Source organism: Wasmannia auropunctata, unplaced genomic scaffold (assembly GCF_000956235.1).
Source record: "Wasmannia auropunctata unplaced genomic scaffold, wasmannia.A_1.0 LD335844.1, whole genome shotgun sequence".
Lineage (NCBI taxonomy): Eukaryota > Metazoa > Arthropoda > Insecta > Hymenoptera > Formicidae > Wasmannia > Wasmannia auropunctata.
Window position 1 is genome coordinate 57310 of NW_012027046.1, and position 25772 is coordinate 83081.

General features: G+C 39.9%; 1 protein-coding gene across 1 annotated transcript in view; it reads right to left on the reverse strand.

Annotated features, from left to right (window-relative positions):
- Nucleotides 1-25772, reverse strand: part of LOC105455748 (neurogenic locus Notch protein) — a 234994-nt gene that overhangs the window by 42344 nt on the left and 166878 nt on the right. The gene's annotated exons all lie outside the window — the stretch shown is intronic.

Sequence of the window (25772 nt, forward strand, 5' to 3'; positions counted from 1 at the left end):
CCATTAAAAAATCAATGTATTCTGATAATTTAGAAATGTGTCGGCGTAAGAAGTAAATCTTCTTTTCTTTCTGCATGGCTCATGAAACGAGGAAATGCGCATGGCTGATACGCACTATTACGTTAATGGATAATCGAGGGTGAGATTGTTGTCCGAGGAATTCGTGGGATTTTCGACAGTTGGCAGTTTGGACACGTTTGTGTGCATACTTGTGTTTTTTTTGCAGTTGCATTTGGACAGCCGGTCGACTGCATGCGAGGAGAATATTGGCCGATCATGTGACAGCTGGAAGATGCCTTGCGTGCGAGTGTACGACAGTGCAACAATGTGTACGTAAAAAAGAAAAACGAGCGCCGAAAACCGAGGGGACCGTAGCCAGATTGTGTCGTACGTGCGTGCTGACAAACACGAATGCCGGTATAATAGTAACAGGTTTACCAAATACAATTCGTGCTGAAAATTTCGGAGCCGTGCTGAAGATTTTCGAAGTTTTATTTTAATCTAAATGTCTATATCTCAATGAAGAACCAATCCGCAAAAGTTTAATTAAAAAAAAAATTCTTCGGTTACTTCGAAGCTGATTAAATAATTGGGAATTTGATTGTTCTTAAAGTATATTTATATCAAATTTTTTATCAAAATTAAGTACCTTTCGCATTTAAGATAAGTCAAGATACGATATACATAGATCGAACGGAATGTTATAATCTGTATCTAATTGTCAATCACGGTTTTTAAAATCCCCATTATCCATCATTGTTTTGGATCGATACATTTTAATTTGCTACGAGATCTTAAAGTATGCAGGTGTTGCCGAATTGATTCATCGTATGTCGTGCGACAAACACGACGACAAACGCACCGCGAAAGCAATGACGTCGTCTGATACAGCTTGGATATACAAATATTCTTTGTTTTTTTCGGCAATCATCAGGTGTCGAGATTATCAAGTGAGAGCGATAACTTCCTGGCCGGACACTCGCGAGATATCTTGCCCGGTCACCTCTCCCTCTCTATTTAACTGCATATCGAGAAGGATCCAAAAGAAGGAACCGGCGAATGATCGCGATAGTACCCTGTCGAATTCCTCGCTGGCAGGAAAAAAGGGAGGCCAGGTAGCCCTTTGCAGTAAACGCTCAATAATTTTAACAAGTCACCGAGGCGGATAATTTGACTTCACAACTTTAATTGGCACTCGAATATTTGCATAGTTCCTCTGGTCTTTCCTCTCGGAACTCTATCTTTTTTAATTCTTTTATCATCACAGAATATTCTATTTCATCAAAACGCAAAATCTTCGGCAACGTGAATTAATTTTTTATTATAATTTGCGCGGTTTTACACAAAAATTAGACAAAGCTCTTTTCTCCTCGCAACATATTTATTCATCTATAACAGAGATTTTTATGTTTTAATTCTTTGTAGCTGAAAAACACATTTTTTAAAACAAAGCAAAAGATAGAGATGGCTACTTTATTATTAAAATAAATTGAGCATTTTTACCAAAGTGAAACGTAATCAAGTATTCAAATAATTCAAAATTCTAAAAAAAATTGCCAACGGTATATGCTATACGCGCAGTTTCCAATATTCTCGCTCGAGACTCGAGAATATCATTTTTGTTATTTACATAATGCCCAATTTCCACTGTTCGATTCAAAGGTTCACGCACGCACACAGAATGACTTATCGATATCCAACGTGCTTGCGAATTAAATTAAGTATATGCAAGCAGTGTATGCGCTGCATATAGGTATTCATACCGACTTCCATCGCTATCGGAGTATCAATTTCGAATAGGCTCGATGCATCTGACCGGTTCCCTATCTCCTTCCTCTCTCTCGCGAAGGTTCCGCAGGGGCTTCCACGGCTAGTTTTCTCGGGGTCACGAGGGAGTAAATAAATTCAGCGAATAATTCCGTTGGGTAGAGCTTCCCTGGTGACCGGTATGGGCGTGTTAGCATCGGGGCTATTCAAGCGAGTCTGCGGTAGCCTCGGGACATCACGAGCAGAAAAGCACGCTCTTTCCTTCGCCTCTCCTTCTCGGTTCGCCTCCTCCTCCTCCTCCTCCTCCTGCTTCCCACCGTATCTTACCTCCCGTCTTCCTCTTCGTTTTAGTCAGGTACGTTCTTCATACGTTTCTCATCTCGGCTCTAGAGACCTTTCTTGCGCGAATCGGACTTCGTGCGAGATTCTAAAGCGATATTTCCGCGCGTCGATAAAACTTTACCTTTTTTATTTCAATATTGCGAAAATTTCGCGCTATTGCAGATGCGAGAATAAAATTCTATTCGGATTAGAATTTAGTCGTGCAATATTTTATCTCCAGAAATCGATTACCCTTTAATCAGATTTGACATTTAATTATGAAAAGTTAATAAGATAATAAAGTTAATTAGAAATCAGTAATTATAAGAAAAGCCTGCACACTTACAAGTATGGAAAATGTTGGTAAAAGTTAAAGATTGTTACACAATTTTTTAAACAAACTGATTCATAAGATTTGTGTATCAAACGAATACGGTAAACTGTTCTAATCCTCAAATTTATAGTATTTGATACTCGCGATCTTTGATCCTACGATCGCGTGATACTGGTTTTGCAGCAATCGCATGAGTGTTCGTCATGCAGAGCGGTGCACAGCCTTAATGCCATATTTATACGCGCAAGTCAGCTCGTATCTCGGCGATCGTACTTCATTACCGCGGACGTACCTTCGCGAATCTAGAATCTCATATATATATCTCTGACATATAACTGTTGATCCGCGCCCATAGACTATCGTTGACCTCAGCTCGATGATGATCTATATAAAGTCTCGAAAGACTGTTCTTTGAAATGAAAGGAGCAACAGTAACTGAAGTAATTAACACAGAACTGGGAAAAAGAAGACGTCTGAAACGAAAGACGCAGAAGAAAAGCGAAGACATGCCAAGTATTTTGAAAACGATGCTGCTTTCTTCTTGTTGCATCAATCACCTCATTAAACCGGTATTTCCGACGTAAGTAAGTTGGCCATACGTGCCATCTCGCCCGCGGCGGTAATGCAAGACCGTGATATCATTCGTGTATTTGTACACAGTGTGATACAGCTAAAGCGCGACCTAAATTTCAAATTAGTTTTTGATCGGTGCTTTCAAACTGACTAGCCAACTAAGTCAAGATTGTTTAATCGAGAGATACTGAAGGCTAAATGTAATTGGAGAAAGTATCGGATATGTTCAACAGCTAGCCATATTATTATACATAGATATATATGTATTGTACATTAATGTAAGCGTTAATATGCATTGAGTTCATTTAAGCCTTTTCTGCAGCAGTTGTATTTAACTATTATACGGTATAATAATAATTATTATATATTATTGTATAATTATAAATATTATATAATATGCTATTGAAACTGAAAATAAATTATATTTTAATTTATTTGACAGATTATAAAGATACTTTTTTGTAGCTATAAATTATTCTTTATAAATATTCGTCTTGATTTACGTCTTAAATCGTTAGTGTCAGATTTTCGCGCATCTGTTAAAAACAGAAATGAGTCAATCGAGTACATTTCTCTTCGCACGCCGGAGAGAAATTTACTCTTTCCACGCACGTTCACGAATGAAAACGAACAAAATAGAGAGAAAACAGTAATAGTATTATAATTTCAACTCATTGGGCCACAAGAGTAGTTTCAGCGCGGAAGTAAGACCCAGAAACACGGGAGAGATACAAAGTTTAATGCCGCTGTACGCCGACAAAAGCGCTCCTCTTCTTCCTTTGCCTCCAACCCCTGTGTTCCAGGTGGCATCATCTTTTTTTTTAGCAGGGAGGTCACGTACCTCCCTTATTGCGGCACGTCTAAAGGAACCGGTGCATAGGTGACTGCTCGATTATATACCGGTTTACCCGACTCGTACCGGGCTCCGGAAGGGAGACAAGGAGATCTTCGCTTTCCCGCATATTATCGCGCCATCTCCCGCGATTATTATTCTTACTCGCGGTGAAGGTCAATTTCTCTCGCCGAGTACGCAGCGCCGAGTATGACGATAAGATGTACGGAGAGGAATATAATAATAACATAATGGATCTCGTAATATATATAAGCTCATGCGTATATATTTGCTATGTGAACTATTGCATAAACCGGTAACAAGAGAATGAGAAAATTATCCGATTTTCTATCAACTCTTTTGTTGATTGGATCTATTTTATTATATATATCGTTAATATTAATTTTTAAAAGATGTAATTTAAATTTTTTTAAAATATCTTGCGAGAAACACCTCGCTAATTTATTAGATTATATGGTAGGTTTCCGTGACAAGGATTCTTAATGGCTGTTGCACAAATATGTCGCAAAAAAATTGCTGGTAGCCGATGCAACGTTCTGGAACACATGATAATATACTGAAACCCATGCACTTTGTTTTTCGAAGAAATAATTCCGCGAAACTCGCGCACGCACCGAAGACGTGTAACACGAGAAACGAAACAAGAGACGAGAATGACGCCAAGAAGGAGAAAACGGACGAACTCAGGTATCATAATGCGATTACGACATTAACGAAAGATTCGGGAACGATGGCCACCGGAGACGAAACAGGGTATCTCGTAATGTTTTCCTGGAAAAAAATAGTCTCCGAATTCTCCGTGACGTCGAGTTCTCATGACGATATTAAATTCTAATTTGTGCGATGCTTTTATATCATATCCGAGTATATTATGATTATCGCGTTCCTAAAAAAAATCTAACGGAATCATCAGGCATTGCATAAAGTTTACAGAAATGACGGGCAATCCACTTCACAAATATATAATTGTGATGCGATCCATTCTGCGCCGCGGAAATCAAACGGATTTATTATTTGACAAGTCACTGTGTCTGCTGTTATTGAGAAAGAAGGTAAAATAATTAATGTCCGCGATTAATTTCGACAATGTGCGATTTCGCTTGAAACACGATAAAAATCAGTACACACGACTCATCGTTCACTTCATCATTCTTCGCTGTTTTATCGTATCAAGCTCTTTCTGTTGAATCCTTCAAAAAAAAGAATGGCTGATGAAAAATATATATATTTTTTTTTGCGAAAATAATATTCGCTTGAGAATATTATACCGGTTTCAATTTCTGCGCGGCAACAATGCAAGCCAATTCGATCCGGCCGGCGTGCAAGCGCAAGATGCTATCGACGACCAGGTACACCCTTTACACACGATGTGGTGGCTCATTAAAAGTCCGCTCTCGCGGCGGGGAGGGAGGGAGAATTGCTGCCGACTCGTTCGTTATCTGCCGTGTTTTGTTCGTGTCAGAACGAACGTAACGGCGTGTCGTCGACGTGTGTCGTCCTCGTGTGTGTCGAGCAGGCGTTAAGTTAATGGGTCGGGCAGCGAACGGAGGAACGATCGGCCTCAGATAGATATGAAGTATGGCGATCGATCGTGTGGCACTCGCGGACGCCCCGAGAACGTGTCCTCCCGGTTGTTTTCGTGGTCGTGCTAGTTCGAATATTTTCACGGCGAATATCTAAGTCAGCGAAATTGATACCTCGGAAGACCGCTCAGTAGCGATGATTCGGAGATGTGTCTTTTGATGCGTCAGACACCTCAAGTGACATTAACAAAACGTCGAGTAGGAAAGGAGTTTAAATTAGAAGATGACGATCTTTTTTTTCGAGACTTTTACATATCGTGATCCGCAATAAACAAAAGAAAAAAGATTAATAGCCGGGTTTCAGAGAATAATTATAATCGAGGATTTATTTAAAAAATCCAATAAAATTCTGATGTTATCAATTAGAGATGCGGCGACTGTCAATCGCCATGATTTGACGCGGGATATAATTTACGACCTTACTTAAAAACTCTGATAATTTAGACGCATTTAGAGGACCTTGATCTTTTCGTCTAATAAGAAAGATAATTTTCAGCCATACGACTACCGAACGGATCGCTTCGATTTTCACGTCTCTACGACTTACAAACCAGTCATTCATCGCGAGATTACGGCTTGAAGAAAGCGTAATTGAAGGTGCTAATTCCTGAGCCGCGCGCCCCGTAGCCACAATAGCTTGAATTACGCGAGGGAACGCTCGATAAGCGTGTGATGGAAAGACGACGGTGGCAACAGCCGGAGAATCCGGGAAAGGAGGCGAGGACTCACGCTGACGTAACGTAACTCGCGCGAGTGCGTGCGAGGAACAGGTGCGCGGGATAATAGGTAATGCGGCGAGGAGCAATGAGCTTCCGGTGCATCCTCCACGGCCATTGAAACGGGGATGCAATTAAGTGTCTTTGAGAGGCCTTTAAATCAATGCAACGCGCGTTCTCCTCGCAATCCGCCTGCGCACGGAAACAGCTGCGAGAGAGTTCTTATTCCTTCTCTCTTTCTTAATCCCCATTCCCCCCCCTCTCTCTCTCTCTCCTTTCTGCCTCTGCATTTATACAAGTCGCAATTGTTAATACTGCCCTGTAATCTTCCTATGATGCATTACGCAATCGCGTCTCTCCCTTAAGAATTTTTATCTCCATTCTTACCGCACGACGATTAACGATGAATACGATCGTTTGACTTTAAATCTCATTACTATAATATAAATTATTACATTCACATGACATGAAATCGAAAATTATTCACATTTTGATATTTTATTTTAATTAAGTCAATTAAGTTTCTTCTTCGCGTCTTGGCTTTTCCAAGCGCACTAAGAATAAAAAAATCATTCATTTCAAAGATCAAAATCTCCACTTGAGAAAGTTTACTATTTTCACGAGAATGCATAAATATAGCAAATTAATAACCATGCCATTTTACAATGCACTAAATCGTCAGGGTAAGATATAGCGGGTTGGTATCCTGTTGTCTGTTTCTACGGAGGTCTATATTTATACCGGGATACCCAGAAGAGATAGGACAGGAATGTCGCTAGGTTCACATATCGATTCTGGCTCTGTTCGCGCTCGTAGTTTCTCGAAAGTTACTCTCGTTATACTGAAGATAGCACCGTAATATAATTGACTAAAGAATTTTGTATCAATATATAGATATACCAATACTTTTGCGTACATTTTAAGAGCAACACAATTTGAAATTGGATAATAAAAATAATATAAATATGTTCGAGCATTTGAGATTTCTAAATTGTTCTAATTTAGAACAAATATAAATTATTCTAATTTAGAAACTATATTTTCTCCATATTAATTTTATCAAGATGTAGATAAGAATCTCTGGCGAAGCGGAAGCAACCGTGGAAATGCCGTGTTCGTTACTCTCCGACCGAAAAGGATATTCGATCGAGGGGTCGAAGCGTCGGGGCACAAGATTATCGACCACGAAATCTGCATAGGCAAAAGTCGTGAACCATTAAAGTCGTCGACTTAAAGGCGATTTTATGGCGTCCATAAACCATTACAATCTCGTGGTAGCATTAGTATTACGCAAGGATCAGGATCGGGATGCAGTGTGTTCCGAATAGCAGGTGCCCTCCGACAAAATAAATATAGCTTCTGTATTTTTTTTATTTGCTCCTTCAGAGTAAAGAGTAATTCGAGATACTGTTGCACAATTCGATAAATCTACCGTTCGGTTTCACGGTAATGTTTACATAAAGATATAAGATAACAAAGTGCGAACGACGTCTGCGTCGAATGAGTTATTTCACTTCACAACACGATTTATAAATCAATTTTCGTAGGTTATATTTAAATGTTACTTTAAGCTAAAATTTTGTTAAGAGTTTTTAATATTAAAAATAAAACAATTACAAAAAAGTATTCAATCATAAAAAGTTTTGCTTAAATAAGATCAACTCAGTTCAAATCAGTTAAGATATTCTATGTATATGCTCCTCCAATTTTTCAGAAATAGATTTTATAAAATACTGCTGATGCAGCGCGCAAATGCAATCAACATTTCAATCTCGTTTCATGAGAATCTTCTCTCTCATCCGCGATAAACTGAACGTCTCCAGAACATTAAGATAAAAAAAAACAAGGTGTGGAAGAAACATTATGATAATATCAAAGAAGCCATTATAATCGTAAATCGAATGTCTTATTATATAAGATTTTGTACATACGAGATCTATGAAGTTCTCTCTCACGAATTAATAAAAATCTTCCTCCAAATAGATTTCTCTCTAATGCGAGGCCGGTGCATCCCGCGGCGAGAACAACGGAAGACAACGTCTACTTTTTTCCGATCCGAAGGAGGAATCCGAAGGGTTTTACGATCGCGACTGATCGTAAACTCGTACCAACGAACGAACCGGAATAAACAATATCACTCCGAGCGCGAGCCACGCGCACGTCCGGTAACGACGCATTAAGGTTGAATGGATAATCCCGATCTCTCGTACGGCGGTCTTCAGCGGAGAGGGATCGCGCGGATCGTAAAACGTCCCGTTAATGGGAATAATGGGAATACGCGCGATAGTTTGCAGGAAGACGGAACCACCGTGAATTATGGCGAACACGGTATAAACATTCCGCGGAATCAGCGCGACGATTCTACGAACGGTTGGAGAACGTCCACCCGTACGCGCGACCGCCTGCAGAGTGAACGGTTGGCTAAGAAAATATCTCTGCTTTCGGAATGTGACCGTTTGCAAATGAAATGGAGTATACGGACCTAACCGGAGCTACTAATAAAATTGCACACGCATACTAACCAAATGGCATTCAAGTATACCATAGAATCATCAGGCAACGGCGTTCGATAAAACATATTTTGTTTGCGCGTTTTCAATACCGCTATACGTATTTATATAAGTTTTACTTCGATTCGAGTATTTAAATATCTCTTCGTTAGAACGATATAAAGAAATCGTATCTTTCTTTTAGTAAAAATATGCTGAAAAATCTTCATATGTCAATATTGTATATAATATTTAATACACTAAAATTAAATTTCCGTTGAGTATCTAAAAACACCAGCTATAGTGGGACACAAAAAATAACCGCCTTCGAAGTGCCGTGACAAACGAGGATTCATAGTTCTGGCGGAAATAATGGCGGCGCCAAAGAGGGTCGTTTGCTACCTGAGAAACCGGCAAAACTCAAGCCGCGTATAATTTAATAAAGAAACCGATGTCGTTCGCAGGACGATTTCGGCTGTGAATCGCGTGCGGTCATCGTGAAAAATATCTGTCCGCAAATCGGATCGGGAGACCGGCGAAAGAAGACGCGCGATAAAAAGCAAACGCGAAAAAGTTGCGGCGGAAACCAACGAGCGGACGATCGACCGACCGCACGCGGAGAGAAGAAGTAACAAGGATTCACGGCAGAGAAATCGAATATCGTCGTTGTCGCCATTCTCAAGGGGCGCTTGAAGGAGGTGTGAGCCGTGAGCGAGCGAGAGATACAGTTGCACCGAGCTACGCATTCAAGAAGAAATTCCTTTCTCACAAATCTAATGAAAAAAAAGTCTTTTAATTGTTTTAACACAATTTCCGACTCTGAGATAGACTCTTAACAATCGATCCTTGACGGAAAAGATGCTGATTTATGTTTCCAGGAAATATCACTTATAGAAGAAAAGGCGATACGGTAAAGCCGTAATTGTTGCAGGTGTCGGCTTTTTTTGCGGACTCGCGAGAGAAACCGGTAGGCATCGGTTTTTTGCCACTAAGCGAAATTATCGAAATAACGCAAAATCGATTCTCGCACGCTTGCGGGATACGAGCGCATGTGATTGCAAGTAGGTATAAAAACGGCAAAGGGACGAGAGCTAGCGTCTGCACGCGAATGGCTGTTTTAATTTTACAGTGCGAGCGCGCGTTTCTCTATGTGATCCGGCAATCACGTCTTCTCGAGAAGTTATCATTATGTGCACCGCCTTTATCGAAATTGCTTCTGCTAAAATACAAAAAAATTCTTAAGAAAGAATATTCTTCTTCGAACTACATCAAACATTTTAAAATTTTACGCGTTGAAATGAATGGCGCGGTATATGCATATAACGTTATTAACTTACGTTTATTGTATCTAAATATAAGTCATAAAATAAAATTGCACCGAATCAAATTTTGTTTTAAAAAATATTTCAGATTCTATTAAGTATATAAAAAAAGATGAAATAATATAAAGATATTGTCTACAAAATTATAGACAGAATTAGATATCCATAAAATCTTGTTATACATCTTAAACAATTAATCAATAATAAAATTGTTGTTTGCCTTAATAGATTTAGTTATTAAATTAATTATAAAAAACTTGATAATTGTTGTTAAAGAATTTCTGTTGATAAAATATCATCAATGGAAGATCGAAACTGCTTTAGAGCATATTTAATCACACCGGGGCGAGTTAATTGCGTTGTAAATACGAAATAAAATCGGAAGTGGGATCGTAACATCGAAAGCGACAAGAAAATACTGTGAAAAATCCTCGATTACACTTCGCATAATGCACGCTAAGAGCCATCAAGGACAAGCGCAAAATATGCGTAGAAATTACCCGGCTATTCGGTACTTTCCGCGGTAATAACGATTATACCTGGAGCAATTTCCTGCCAGCGTCTCCGCCACAGTTGCAATAATAAAACAACCACGATAAATCGGGGCAGTTAGGCATTAACGAGGGACGTGAAACAGTTCGTGTCACGCACGAGCATCGAATCTGAAGTTACAACTCATGCTAGTGTGAATGGTGCACAGTTTTGACTTACAGTTTTCATGCGAAGTCCAAATATTTAAGGTAGAAACATCAATCTTTTACGGCCAAACTACAAGATTGAGACTTACCTAAAACAGAAAAACATGTATATACGTTAGTAGGCAAGATAAAAATTATTTACTTCAATCAAGTAAAATTAAGACTCCTGATTATTGAATATTAACAATAAAAATTCTAGATTGATTTACTTTTGCTGCCAGCAGCAAAAATTATCAGTACGGCACTCGACGGAAATGTGCCGTGCTGATAATTTTCGGCACTCCTGGCGATAGTTCTGACTTGTTCCGATCGAATTACATGCAAATAAAATCGGAAATTATTGTTTTTTTTTAAATTAACAAAATGTACTAACTGTACATGAAAAGTGCTCGCTTTCGGATTTTTAACAATCGAATTGAATCAACGAACGTTCGTGAACTTTAGCTTGAACTTAATGTGGAATGTATATCTCTTTTTCTCTCTCATTCTGATCCATCAAATGTTGCATTATACTCTCGAGTACAGCTTCGCCTGGTTACAGCGCTGCACCGCTGTCTCGTCTATCAATTGCGGAGCCAGCATCCTAAAGTGGAATCTAGTTATGTTGACCGAATACCCTTCAACCATGGTTGTCGGCTCAAAGATGAAACTGTTCTCCAGAATAATATGGATATCATAAATTAAAGTGAATTGTGAACCGCAGGAAATTTTACGTGTACTAATAATAATAAATTTGTTCTGATATGTAACTGTACGTAACTGTATATTAATTAATTTAATACTACGTTGTTCTAAGAGTATCCTTTGACACTACATTATTCTAACTGTATAAAAGCCATAAAAATATTTCAAATGGCGGAATAACAAAAGTTCATCATGAAATAAAAATCTTTCCTATCTTTTAAATCATCATACTTTAGCATTTACATAATATCTTATAAACATGCAATTTAGATTTAAACCTCGGTAGAATAGAAATTATTTCCAAACTTCTCCGTGTTTGTCGCGCGCGAATATAGTTTGTGTACCACAAAAGATAAAATTAATCATTGTCGCGTATACGGTGGCGCACATTCATGATCGAAATGCGCGGCGAGAGAACGAGACAAACATTGCGTCCGGTATTTGCATTTTAAATACATCTCACTGGGGAGCTCAAGACGACAAATGGACCGCTCACGACGGTCCACCGAGTCTTCCTGATTTCTTCACCTCGCCCACCGCAGTTGCGTTCGCTCGCGGCTTCCTCTACGGCGACGATTAACCTCCTCTCGCTCATTCCCGACGCGGGATTTAACGACCGGTGGTTTTTAGCATCATCGCGGGTGGTGGATTTTTAATGCAATGGTTGAAGGTTGTCCAAGAGGATTTATTAAATACTTTTTCGACACTGAGTCCAAGAGCACTCGGAGGGCGGTATGGAAGAACGCAATGAGTACAGTTTTATCCTAAGTTTCGGGACAGCACATTTTGAATTGTATATTTATAAGAAAAAAATACGTAAAAAAATATCATTTTAAAGAAAATGACGCACTTCTCGAATTTATTTGTTATAAAAATATTTTAGTTTTCATATCATTTCGATATTTTTATATCATCTCTTTTAAATAAATATAGATATATTATTAAGTAATTAATTAATTTGATAATCTGTACATATTCGTTTTTTTTTTACGTTCGAAATAAAATTATTACACCTTTTCTTATCCGATATTTATATATTTTATTTTTTACGTTTATACAAAAAATAACGCGATTTATACATGATCAAACACAAAGTCAAACAGAAGATGTTTACATGTTTCCGAATAATTGTTGGAAGTTGGAATAGATTTGCATAACCGTACCGCAAGCCACAAAGTATCACCTGTAACGTTAATTTTTTCGCACTAAACAGTAATAGTTTTATCTCAATAAGCTATTCCAGATTGTGTAACAAAACCGCAATGTGACGGCTAAAACTGAGATAAACTCAAAACTTATGACGGAATCAATATTAAAAATAAAAGAAGATCGCTTCCTCTGCTTATATATAGTACTGGACATACGTGTGCCCAGCATAGTATCAGCAAAGGATGTTGCATTACAAGCGGATGTATTGTCACGAACGACATTTAACGTACACTGACCTGAAACGCGAGCCATTCCCGAAGGTTCATCGTACCTATTTGCGATCGCTAACAGCATTGTCCGTTTAGATTGATCGTAAATCTGATCCTCCTTCGACATGTCGAACGTATACACGCGCATGTAAATAGGTATCTGTACATATGTTCAGGCTATAACACATTTTGCAATTAAATCTAATCTTGTATTTTATTTAAAATTTTCCTTTTACGTTAATATAATTTTTTAGTAGTTATTTGTTTAAGATATTATTCTAAAAATATTTATTCTAAAGATATTTTTAAAATATTTTTAAAAATCTTATATGTATTAAGTAGTAAAGAAAGACATTTTAAGAGATTTATTAAGATTTTTATCTATCTTATTATAATACCATTCTCATTAAAAATTGCAGTGAACAAATTGTGAAATATATTTTTTTCACGGATCGCTTATGAAACAAAAATCTGAGAGAGATATACATATATGGATTATGCTTTCAATGATTCGTGAAAGATTCGAACAACCACTATGTGAATTGCTATTAATGTGATCACGTGCGTGTAGGTACGTAATCAAGATCCGTCAAGAACTACGAATTCTGTCGATTAACTGGTGGCACAAAAATACCGCTGAAATAAGTAACGGAAACGGATGCCGAGGGAATACGGTAAGTTGAGTATGAGATTAATGAGAGCTCATATAGAAACAGTGATCATTAAGACGCGAATTCTTCTTGAGTCAGCGTATATTTCGTAACTCTCATTTGTTGAATGGAGCTATAAATTTTTTTTGCGCGAGTAGATATAGTGTTGCAAGATAATACTAATGAAAGAAAAGTTTGTGGAGTTAGAAATGGCGATATTAACATAAATTTTATTTCTTGTTACATTTGCATTTGGCAAATAATACAAAATGGTCAGTGAACTTTAAAATCAATCAAGGAAATTAAAAAATCTAATAAATAAAAATATATATGAAGTAATTGAGATTAAATTACAATATTTTCTTGTTGCAATATTAGATTAAGACTTAATTATACAACATGATAAATGAAGATTCCAAAACATAAATAACGAGATCTCTTTTAATTAATTGAAATTATCTAGCGCATCAATAAATCCAATTTAGAACTATTTAATGAACGAGATTCAATATTTTATCAGACCAACCCATTTCAATTTCCAAGTCGTTGCTGATTAATACACACGACGTTAAGTACTCACGAGTACTTAGACGCGTAAGTCATGCGCGTATTAAATATCTAATGTCAAAAATAAATTATAAAACAGTGCAATTAGTAGAAGGAGTTGGTGTGAGATCAGGTAGAAATAATGCGATAGAGAAGAATGATTTATGGCGAAGAAACGCGAAGGGAGTCTCTCTTTCTCTCTCGTCGACTCGAAGGCAGCCTGTACCTTTATCGAGATTCGAGTCGAAAAAAAAGAAGCTATCGATATGCTGATAACAGCGATGCGTCACCTTACTGAGGGTCAACCTTTCGTTACGAGCGGAATGAGTTTGATTCGTCAATACCAAATTAACGTGTGACGCATCGGTGTGTTAATATGCCGTATATTGTGCATCGCGCTGTACAAAAACAAATTTTAATATTATTGCGCGCGTTATTACGACCGTGGCGTGCGTCTATCAATAAAACATTAGCAAAACGCGTTTACGTGCTTCGCGATGCGCGAGCCTTTGACGTTAAGTCGGAAAAATCGCTTTAAAATAACTGATCTTCCGGGCCGCACACGAGGCGCGCTCTTACTGTTCTCTCTTTATCTTTCCTGCGTTGTTCCTTGTGTAGGTATACTGTTGCCAACAACACGTATAGATGCAACGTATGGCGGGATCCTGAACAGGCGCAATAAAATTCGGACTTTTGCAGTCGCACCGGCTGAGATTACGACCCTTTCTGTCTCTCGGTTCGACAATTAAGAAAGGCATTAATCACTTTAATTACTTGCCGACCAGGCCACGAGCATACGTATGTCCGGCTTAACGATAATGAATAATAAATACTACGATACCATCGATCATTCGACATATGTAGCAGCGGGCTCCGAGCTCGTCTCCGATTGTAATTTGCTCGCCCATTAATCCCCCACCGGCATTAATAAAACTCAACAAAATTGCCGATCAAAAAATTAAGATCTCGCGCATTACACATTATCGAGACGCGCGCCAAAAACATGGCCATAAATTTAAGGCAACGTTTTTAAAAAAATTCCTACGTTGCTTGTATTAAGTAAGAACTTTATTACGCAAGTTTAAATAATTTTTTTAATTAAAGAAGAGTTCATAAAAATAATTTTCATTGCGCATCAAGAGCGCCTGATGATGCTTCCTCGTAAAACGACCTTGGGGCAAAGAGATTCCAAGACGATCGCGCAATTACAATCGAATTCGTTCCATTTCTGATTAAGGACCTATTGGGCGGAACAGAACACTGAATAAAACAGATAAAATGGACAACCAGCAGGGATAAATTTAATTTTTTCCTCCCCACTTCAGTTGCAACTAGTTTCAGTATTGTTTTATGGTAATGAGATGAGTAAGGAAACATGGTTTGCGCCCAAGGTGAATTCTCATATAGGCGAATCGAAAGCTCGAAATAGATGAGACGGGGGATGAGGAGCGTTACACGATTTCTTACATCCCATCCTCATTCCTCAGCCCTTCCTCTATTGTCTTACGCTTGTTCTCGTTACAACGAGAATTGTGTTGATACGTTTCCTAAACAAATTGAATGTCACGGGGGTAAAAGAAGAAAATAATTAGTCGAAGGTTCGAAACAATCAAGAAAAAGGAATATCCTCAAGAAATTTCAACAGTTAAAATAAAATTTTTTACATAAATCCTCATTATTTGTTTTAAAAAGACTAAATTAAAGAACATGAATTCACAAAAAATAGATGAGTATGTAAATACATATATATATGAAATTTAAAATAAAAAATAAATTTATAACACAAACAGATGGAGCAATTAAAATATTAAAACATAAATAAAAGTATTTAAATTGTAGAAATATATTGATATAATTTACAAGATTGATTAATACTGATAAAACATGATATCAGTTCTTTAAGAAAATGTGAAGCATATGTGAAAATATTTTCAATAGGATAATAGATGGTCTCGAGCAATGCAATGACTCATGGTAGCAAGACTTACGGTACTTATGTCACATAAGTTTTTCTCCTCAAAATTATTTATGTATTAAAAAGCTCTGTAAAGTTAGAAGTTTAATTTAAAATTAATTTGAATATACAAAACACTTTCGTAATCAATAACAGCATAATATGTTGATACAAAACTTGGTGAAACATAATGACATCCGTGCAATCAAATGATTGCAAAGATTGTGCTTTAATCAGCGAAATACGAAAGTGCCAATTTGCACACGTCTTTAATGGAAAACGGTACAAGAAGGCGGAGCGAAAGATGATAAAAAAAGAAGGGGGAGAAGAGGAGAGAATCGGCGAGAAGAGGACTTCGATTGCGGTAATTAACTTCCGCCAATAAAGCGGCAGTTCATTTCGGGATCCAAATTAATTTCCTTGCCGCGATAACGACAGTATCTCCGCCCAAGTTCCTCCTGATCGATCGGATCGATTCTTATCGACGCGAGGTAATATTAACAAGAAAGGATCGAAAAAAATTCCTTCAAAGATATTTCAGCTAAAATTGTTCTCAGTGAACCCGGTTATTTATACGAAAATGCAGAATCGTCGTGACTTGCAATGTATATGCTAATCTCAAACAGTATCTACTATATTTGTTATATTTAAAAAAAGTATCATTTTTCATATACTCTGTCGCCATTATATTTAAAATGACGTTAGTAAAATGTTACCAAAGTTATTCTTTCGTTACATCGAGATTTCTTAAAAATTAAACAATCGTATCATTTTATGATGACAGCTTCACGAATTTTTCTCAATACTTATTTTACGTTATTTCTTCATATTTATTTTCTTCATGCATTATTTGTTGTTGATATATATTATGATGTGGATTTTTTATTCGCGCGAGTAGTTTGTATCTTGTCGACTATTTCAATATTCCGAAGGTGTATTTTCAAATATAAATTTTCTGCAATTCCATCAAATGTCGCGGAAGAATCGAAGTAAATAAGCTGATCGAACAGATGTAGAAGAACAACGAAGTCAGTCTGCCAATACTAAGCCTTATCTCCATCTCTTCGGTAGCAGAATGAGCTTTCCGGTGGATACGTATACATATATACATGTTTATATGGCTTGTCTATCCGTCAAATGCCCTTTTCAATCAGATTTCACTCGTCATCCTGCTATTATCAGCGGGGATCTAGGATTGTCTCGCCCGCCTATTTCGCCGTCACACGCCCGTTCGCCGTACGGGATAACGGTACATCGATGTAGCGGTGGATCAGACGGATCGGTGCCGTCGATGGTACAGGCCCATACATCGTGTGTTCCCCGCGGAAGAAAATTATCGATCCCGGATGGACGTGGAGATCCCGACCGAGGCCGCGATTCCTGCTCGATCCGCCGATCCGTGGAATATCAATGACTCTGACCTCTACGGACGACAGTAAATTGGATGCCGTACCCTTGACTCGTAGTTGAACTGTACGTCGTTACGGCGAGTGCGTGATGTATCGGGTAATGTCCATCTCGTGCTTTTTATAAAGATCAAAATGACATTTTGACGATGCCTAATATTAGTATTCCATGATGATAAAGGTATAATGTGGTCCACCGAATCGCAAAATTTTGTGACATAAATGAGTGCGCTATCTTTTTATTCTCATTCAAATTTCAATATTTATTTTTTTTATAGCAGACAAATTTATTATTTTATTTATGCATGTAAATTTACAAAAATTAATTTTTTTAGAAATTTTCTTATGTCAGAGTAAAAGCTGATACTTATAGCAGCGGTTAATATCGCGAGTCGGCCGTACAATGCAAGCGACATTTCCGCATAAAGACAGTGGAATCGTGGAAGTGCAGTCTCGGGGATGCAGAAAGGATCCTGTTCCTTCTGCGACTCTATAACTTTTTTCTCCTCCTTCTTTTTCGTTGTTTTGCGATGCGCACCGGAGTGCCACGATGGGCGTAGAACTTGGCGACAGTTTGAGATAAATAACGCCGCGGGACAGGACAATGTGTCCAGTGTCGTTGTACCTTCGCCTGCGAATCCGGCTTGAGCGCGACGCCTCTGCGGTATATGCGTTAAACTTTGCGCCGCGCCGTGACCGCACACGACAGACGAGGAACTGGTGTTACATCATCCCTAGTCGCATCAACGAAAATATACGGAAATTGAGAGGACAGTTGAGAAAAATACAGTTCTTGATGAACCTGATGGGGAACTTCGGAAATTGAATTCCTGATCAGATAAAGTATTTTTACAGAATACACGAAGGGGGCACAATTGTTGCGGTTGCAATATAAATTTAAAGATGCGGAACAGAACAATACGCTCTCCGTTCCGCCTCTCTCTCTCTCTCTCTCGCCTCTTTCTCTCGCGATTCGTCCGAAGTCATCCCGGATTGAAGCTTCCCCTCCGCCGAAGACATCGTGTCGAAAGCACTGCCGATTCGTTCTGGATTCGTTGCCAGCCTCGTTTACGACTCGCGACTCTTCACCGACGAAGGCTGGAAGAGAGGTCGCGCCGGCGCGACCTACGCCTGAAAGCGGGCGCAAAGGAAACCATCCTCCGTGCGGAATGGTACCATCGACAGGGGCCTAGGGACTGCATTTAAAACCGCATTTGTATGCGACCCCGCGCACTTTCTTGCACATGCACGCACGCACGCACGCACGCATGTCGATCCCGTTGTACCCTTAAATTGGCTATTTCCACGCCAGGAGGGGGGGAACGAGGAGGGGACGAACGCGAACGAAAGAGCCGGCACGGTCACCAGCGAAGGGAATTCGTCCCATAGAAATCAGGCTGCCCTTTGTCAGCGTCAGAACGGACGTAATTCCATTGGCCGCGGTTCGTCGACTCGCGAAGACCAATTTCCTCGTCACAATGATGCGTTGGTTTCGAATGGAGCCAGCGAAAAGCGCGCTTCGTCAAAAAGTTGGGATTCCAACGCGCGCCGCGAACGCTCGCGAGATGTATTCAAACAGGTGTTCCGCTAACACAATAGCGAACCCAGAACAAAAATCAGTTCTGTGAATTTAAAATGACATTTCAAAAATCCATACGAGATACAAAATATCATGTGTCAAAGGTAGAATAAAGTTCGGTAAGTGCGATATCAATGCCGCTGTGGATAATAAAAAATAATTATGCGCGTTAAATTCAATTGAAAAAAATTAAAATTTTCGTATTAATAAATGTTAAGTAAAATTCAATAAACATGTTAGTAAAATTTATGTTAATAGAAATTTTTATTTAAAAAATGTAAACATAATATTATTATAATCGTGTCGTATTAATGAGAAGTATCTTCATAAAAATGTGCCTATTTATATTCCTGAAAGAATAATTTTATCGACGTAACTTTTGAACGCTACTCGTCTCACTTATAAGACCGATATTCATTTCGAACTTTTTCCTGCGTCGAAGAACTCCTGCCGGTAGTTACACTGTCAAGTGGAAAAAGAAACGTAGGAAGAAGTAACGAGCGGAGGAACATGCAGAAGAGACACGTTTACCCAGAAGGCGCGGTGTGTCCGTCTCGTTCATGGCGGCCATATATCACGAGTGCTCACGAGGCAAAACACAAGGCATCGTTGGACCACGTGCACGTACGCAGACACGCAGGCACGCACGCACGCACGCACGCACGCACACGTGTGTACGATCCTATGACGTCGCCGAGGTTCCTGATGACGATTTCAAGAGTGACTGATGCCCGGACGAAGAAGACGCGCTACAGGATGGCGAATGGTGTCTTGCTGAGAGACAATCCGGCTTGTTAGCAACGAAACGGCTCGGGACGCTCTTAGTTCGCGATCTCTTCCCCTTCTCGTCACTTCTCAGCTTTTGTTTCGTTTCGTTGCTACCTTAGTTATTTTAGTAAAACTTACTTGAGTTCTATGCTTGGCAAATTATATAAAATGTTAAACTATATAAATTTAATAAAATCGGTGGAAAAAACTCGACAGTAAAAGTAGAGGGTAAAAGTATCATTCACAGCAGCCTAATTAAAAATAATTTCTTTTTTATATATACACTTTTTAAATCAAACTTTAAAAAAATGGCATTATCGATGTAACCAGATTTATAATAATTGCAATTAATTTAGAGAAAAATTTTCTTTGTGCTAGAAAATTTCATCTTTAAATCTACCTTTTCTTCTCGTTTTATCGGATGAAGGTACAATTATCTGGACCACTTTAGATGCCGCCTTTCTAGAATTTCTCAGTCTAAATTTGACGAAACTGGATGAAGAGGAATGAGAGATAGAAACGGATAAAGAGAAATATAATCGTGAAAGGAGGTAGGCTGGTGGCGAGGGAATGAGGAGCTGAAAAAAAGAACTTGTGAGCGCAGATCAAGCGGATAAAGTCCGCCGGAAGACTTAGCGGGCGTGTTGGGTAAGCTCAGATAGAATCTTGGCGGGCCTTCTCGACGCTTTTAAGTACTGCACCGTATTTATGTAACCGTTCCTGCAAATACGTCAACAATCTCGTATTACGAAGTCACGTGAGCTTTTGTTGTTCTCTATTAAAAGTATAATTCATCGAGTATACAAAGAAAATAATGAAGTTATAATAAGTAAACTAACAAATGATGACTGATTTTCTCGTTATTTACACAAGTAACGTAATTGCATATTCATAATAATATAAGTTCTTCATTGTTATTAATGTAAGTTAAATTAGGGGTGCAAGGAACGTCTTGATGAGGAATGTTCAGAATCATCGGACATAAATCAGACATTATTCGGCAGGGCAACGTCCTAAAGGTCGCGGCTGGTATTGTTCCTCAAGCTGCGCGAATAAAAATGGCATCGACGTCTTCCGACGGTGGAATGATGAAGCGGCCGAAGAAGCGAACACGCGCGCGGAGCGACGCGGAAGAAAAAGGAAATCGCGATGTCCGTGAAAAGAGCATTCAAAAGAGGCCTGGACAATAAATGCGCGCGTCTCCTTCGCCCGGGAGGGTGCCGTCACTCCCTGACAGTTGGTGCAGCATCCACCTCTGCTTCGACAACTAAGCTCGCTGTCTTTCTTGCCGAAAGAAACAAAAGCACGAATACCCCGTCTCTCGCGAGGCGGACTATGCCCACTTAATTAGTCCGACCGAACTTCGCCAAAAGAGGTCTCGTTCGCGACGAGCGAGCCTTAAACTGACAATCGCGCGAGGTTCTCGAACGCGAGAATGAATGTGTCAATTGAAGAGGTGTTTCAGCCGGAGATAATGCTAGCATTGTTCTCGAAATACATAGATCTCGCCGGCGCGATCGTATAAAAGTCATGCCGCAAATATAATAAGTACAATAATTTTGCAAATTTAATAATACGTATAATGACGATAAGATTGTAAATACGATAACATTAATTGTATTAAAATTATAAAATAAATAATTTAATAATGTGATTCAATAATATGTAAATTTAACTTGAAGAAATAATATGTATGTATGTCTCCAACTGATCAATCTTTCTTTATGGTAAACAAAATTCTTCGTTAATGACATCTACTGCATTTCGCAAAAATTGAAGTTCTAGATTCTTAGAGAGACAAGAGAAGGAGCTCGGTTGAGTCTTATTGTCGCGAGGGAAAAAAAGAGAGAGCGCACGAGAAGAGAACGCAACGCGGAATAAGGGTTGGATAACAGAACGCGGCGGCCATTGTCCCTCCCGCGACAATGCAAGGCTGCTGGATTGTACCGAGAGCAATCTACATCTTCAGTAATGTATCATACGAATCCCCGCGCGTGTCCGACGGCAGGACTTCCACTTCTTCGAGATACGCAGCGCAAACGCGGTGCGCACGTGTGCGTATGCATGCGCGTATGCGTGTGCGTACGCGTATATACAGGTTGGGTGTATCAAGCTGCGAATATTGAGATATCTCCCTCGTTGGTCCGGGGGTAACAAATCTTCCGCGATGCGATGCGCGTCGTAAAAGGAATGGCACGAGAGCGAGAGACAGAGTCGAGAGGAAAAAGAAAAAACCGCAGATTGCGCGTGACAGTAAAATATGTCTCGATTACGATTCGGCCCCACGGAGCTTTTTACACCTTTTTCAATAGTATCTGTCGACGTATCGGTTATCTCTGGATCGCCGATACAAAGGGCGAGCGTCTGACAAACGCGAATGAAGAGACGCAGTTGTTTTTTAATTTCGCTTCGACAAAAGTCACAGCGAAAAGTGGAGACCGACGCCTTTAAGCGAGTACCTTCGGGGATCCTGAGAGGAACGTACTATGCCCGAGGCAGAAGTCTTACCCGTCTCGCGAATTCCTGTTCCGTGTGAACACCTGGAAGTGTACGAGCGCGTGATGGCGTGGCGGATAACATTGTTTCGCGTTGTGTGTTAGAGTGTTTGCGCGGCGATTTGTAATGCCTTCCCGCGCGACGCCGGCTTTATGTCATCTTCATTCGCACAAACGGTCGGGTACCTAGAACACCGCGAGGAGAATAGGTGAGTCTGAGCTACTGCGGGATTGCTAACTGTATATGTCACAAAATCATCTCAAAATTTTAGCTTGTGGCCAGAATTCATTTGACGTTAACGCGAAGGTTTTAAGTTCAATTAAACGCAACGTTATTTTTAAGGTATAAATGCCATTCTCAAGTTGACAATAATTATTTCGGCGATAATCGTTCGGCGGATGTTAATCGTTTTCAAATTCATTGCAGTGTTTCATATTACATTTTGAAAAATAATGGATTCGCGCCATTTTATTACGATAAGACTTATTAAACTATGTCGAGGTCTGGAGCAGAAAGTAAGAATTTACTTAAGGTCACTCGAGTCTTTCTCGTTGAAATATCAGGCAACCAGCCGCAATCCCGAGAATCTCACGTCGTCATTGCGTACCGATAGTCGACACAGACGGTCGTGTGTGCAATTTAACGACCGTCGGTTGGAAGGACCGACTCATTACGTCCCTCTGTTGTTTAATAGCGAGTTGATGCAATCCGCGGTATATCGCTCGCCGCGCTACCGATTTATTAATCCGCATTTTTTCAGGACTACAGCGTACGAAGCTGCCCATCGCGCGAGCATTCATCAACCACGAAGAGAGCCAGTACTATCAGATCGCCCAGTAGAAAACGCAATAGCACCGTAATTGCTCTCGTACGTCAATGACACTGCAGGGAGATCTCGTGCCACTCCTCCTCTTCATTATATACGCGGATGATCATAAACTTCGTGTATGTGCGAGCACAATACGGCGGACATCTCCCGTGACATCCGCGATACAATGTGTCTGCATATGTCTGGCGAGATTCCGAACCGCAATACGATCATATAGGTAATTGATAATGAAAAATTGATTTAAAATATATCTAAATAGTACAAACAAATTAAATACTGACGCACTTAAAACAATCAAGAGCAGTAGATAATATTTTATTAGAATATGATATGTTGATTATAATTAATATTTTTATTAAAACAGAAATTTAATAATTGAGATTCTATTCTTAAGAGTTAGATTTAACTTGAGCTTGCTATTGAAAAGTGCAAATTTGACTTTTTTGTTTCAAGGAATATCACGGATGTTCAACAGTCCGCCGAGCGTTCAGCATCGGTCGCTCTGATTCAGGAGACTAACAGACGACTCACGGCGGTCGTGATCCAGATCTAATTTCTCCTCTCGATGGAGGAGAAAAGCTTCTCTCATTACGCGGCGCGCAATGCGAAACAGAGATGCGGAGGAGCCGCGCCAACGACAATTACAAAGGCCAGGTATAATACGTGCAAAACACCGATGCTGCGGGTCCGTCGTGCAAAATTCTGAATGCCCAAGGATCCTCTTTCCTCGAACCTCTTAGCGCTACTTAGCGGATCCTTTTACGGGACAGCGGGTCCCGACAAGAAAGGAAGGCACGACGTACGGCTCGACGAAGGGTCGAAGCAAGAAGAGACGAAAAAGACGAGAATGAGACCCAAGGAGGCGCAGGACGAGGAGAAAGAAGAAGGAAGAAGGCGGGGGTGGGAAGGCGGAGGTGGAGTACCAAAATGGCGGAGTAAGCCGAGGGACAAGATAAGCCTTTGTGTCCGCACGGAGGCCCACGGGGGCCCGGGGCAACGGATCCCGTTGTCTCGGTCTCATATTTCGCGAATCCCGCTATCATATTTTACTGCTCGCCCCCTTCCTCGTTCATCCCACCCTTCAACCTTGCCGGGGTCTATTCGAGAACCCGAAAGAGTCCCTAATTTTTTGTTATCTCACTTTTTTGAACTCCCGATTTCCTCCGCCCTTCTCCGATCTTCTCAGAGTACGGCTCCCCTTCGACGTTGAAGGATTTCATTCGATTGTCCGTTCTTTGATATAACAATTCTCGAATATAAATAGTAAATAAGTAGTGTAACTCAAACATTTTTCTTTCCCTACAATTTTCATATAAAAACCTGAATACGCATATTGAATAAGTTTCAAAATATTAATACGGATACTAAAAAAGGTGCCTAATTATCAAGTTTTACTATAAGATTTTAAACTACTTATAATATAATACTAAAAGTCTTAATTATTATCTTCAGATATCAAATACGAAAATTAGGTCGTAAAAAGTTTTGTCGAAACTATAAAGAACATTGTGATATGACATATACCCTTAAATAGATTTTTCAACAATTCTTTCGGTTTATCGCCAGTGCAACGCGTGCATGACAACGGGACAAGAACAAGAAAAAAGATCTTTTCGTTAAAGATTATACGTAAATTGCAAATTGGCGCCATCAATTTATCAAATAGGAATCACGCGCAAATCTATGAACAACGACGTTCATCTCCGACCATCACTTAACCCGCAATTATTTATATATTATCCCCGCTGTAGTCACCGTTATCAATTTCCTTGAAGAGGGAATTCGCGTTTGTGATCGTAAATAAATGCGGATTAAAAATTCCAAACCAGAGATATCCTCCGGCGTTTGCGGCGATTCCATGATCTCGGCGGTGACGCGCGTGCATTCGCTGTCGATTATATCGATTATCGATCGTGCGGATCTCTCTCTCTCTCTCTCTTTCTCGCGGCTTTACGTCCGAGAGCCCTTTAAGAGGCTCGATTTCTTAACGGACCCGCGAGGGATAGATCGCGTCGTTCCGCCGGCGTCAAACAATTAAGGCTGACTTACGCGCGCCGCCGTTAAAAGAGCGAACGAGTTGCCGGTCGCTGCCCTCCCGCCACGGCTCTTGTGTGTATCAGATAATGCAAGCCGCGGCGCACTGTCATCTCGGAAGAATTTACAGACGACATAGCGCGCGGGCCCCTCGGGGCCCGGGGTCCCCTGCGCTACGTGGCGCGGCGGCAACCGGCCGCCTATCGCGCGCGGCGGATCGCGCGTCTTCTCGCGCGCCTCGCATCTCGCATCTCCCGCGATTTCCCGCGAAAATGGCCGGTCTCAGTCTTGACCGAGGAAACGTTGACACTTCGAAACAATGTGGCCGTTTATGCGTCTTTATAAAATTCAAAACTTAATCGAAAGAGCGTTTCCGTTTTTGAGTTTCACTTAAGCGATTAAAATTGATAAGCTTTTTCGCGAGAAATTCTTCCTACTATTAGTATTGTTAAGTTTCAGCTATGATTTAAGATTAATTATATTTTTTAGTTGATTGCCTTCTTTTTTTTCGAGATAATGAACGTGACCCGAGACGCGACCATTGTAATAAGGAGGTGCAAACTTTCCAACGGAAGGAACCACCACGCTTGTACAAAAAACGTCTCACGCGAAAACATAAAAACACATCGTCGTTTCGAGCGACAGGACCGCGAAAATAAATGATCCGTGTTCGAGGGAAGCCGGCACTTCCGAACGTAATTACAACTTTCACGACAGACCTTATATGAAACGATCAAAAAGCATGCGGAGCG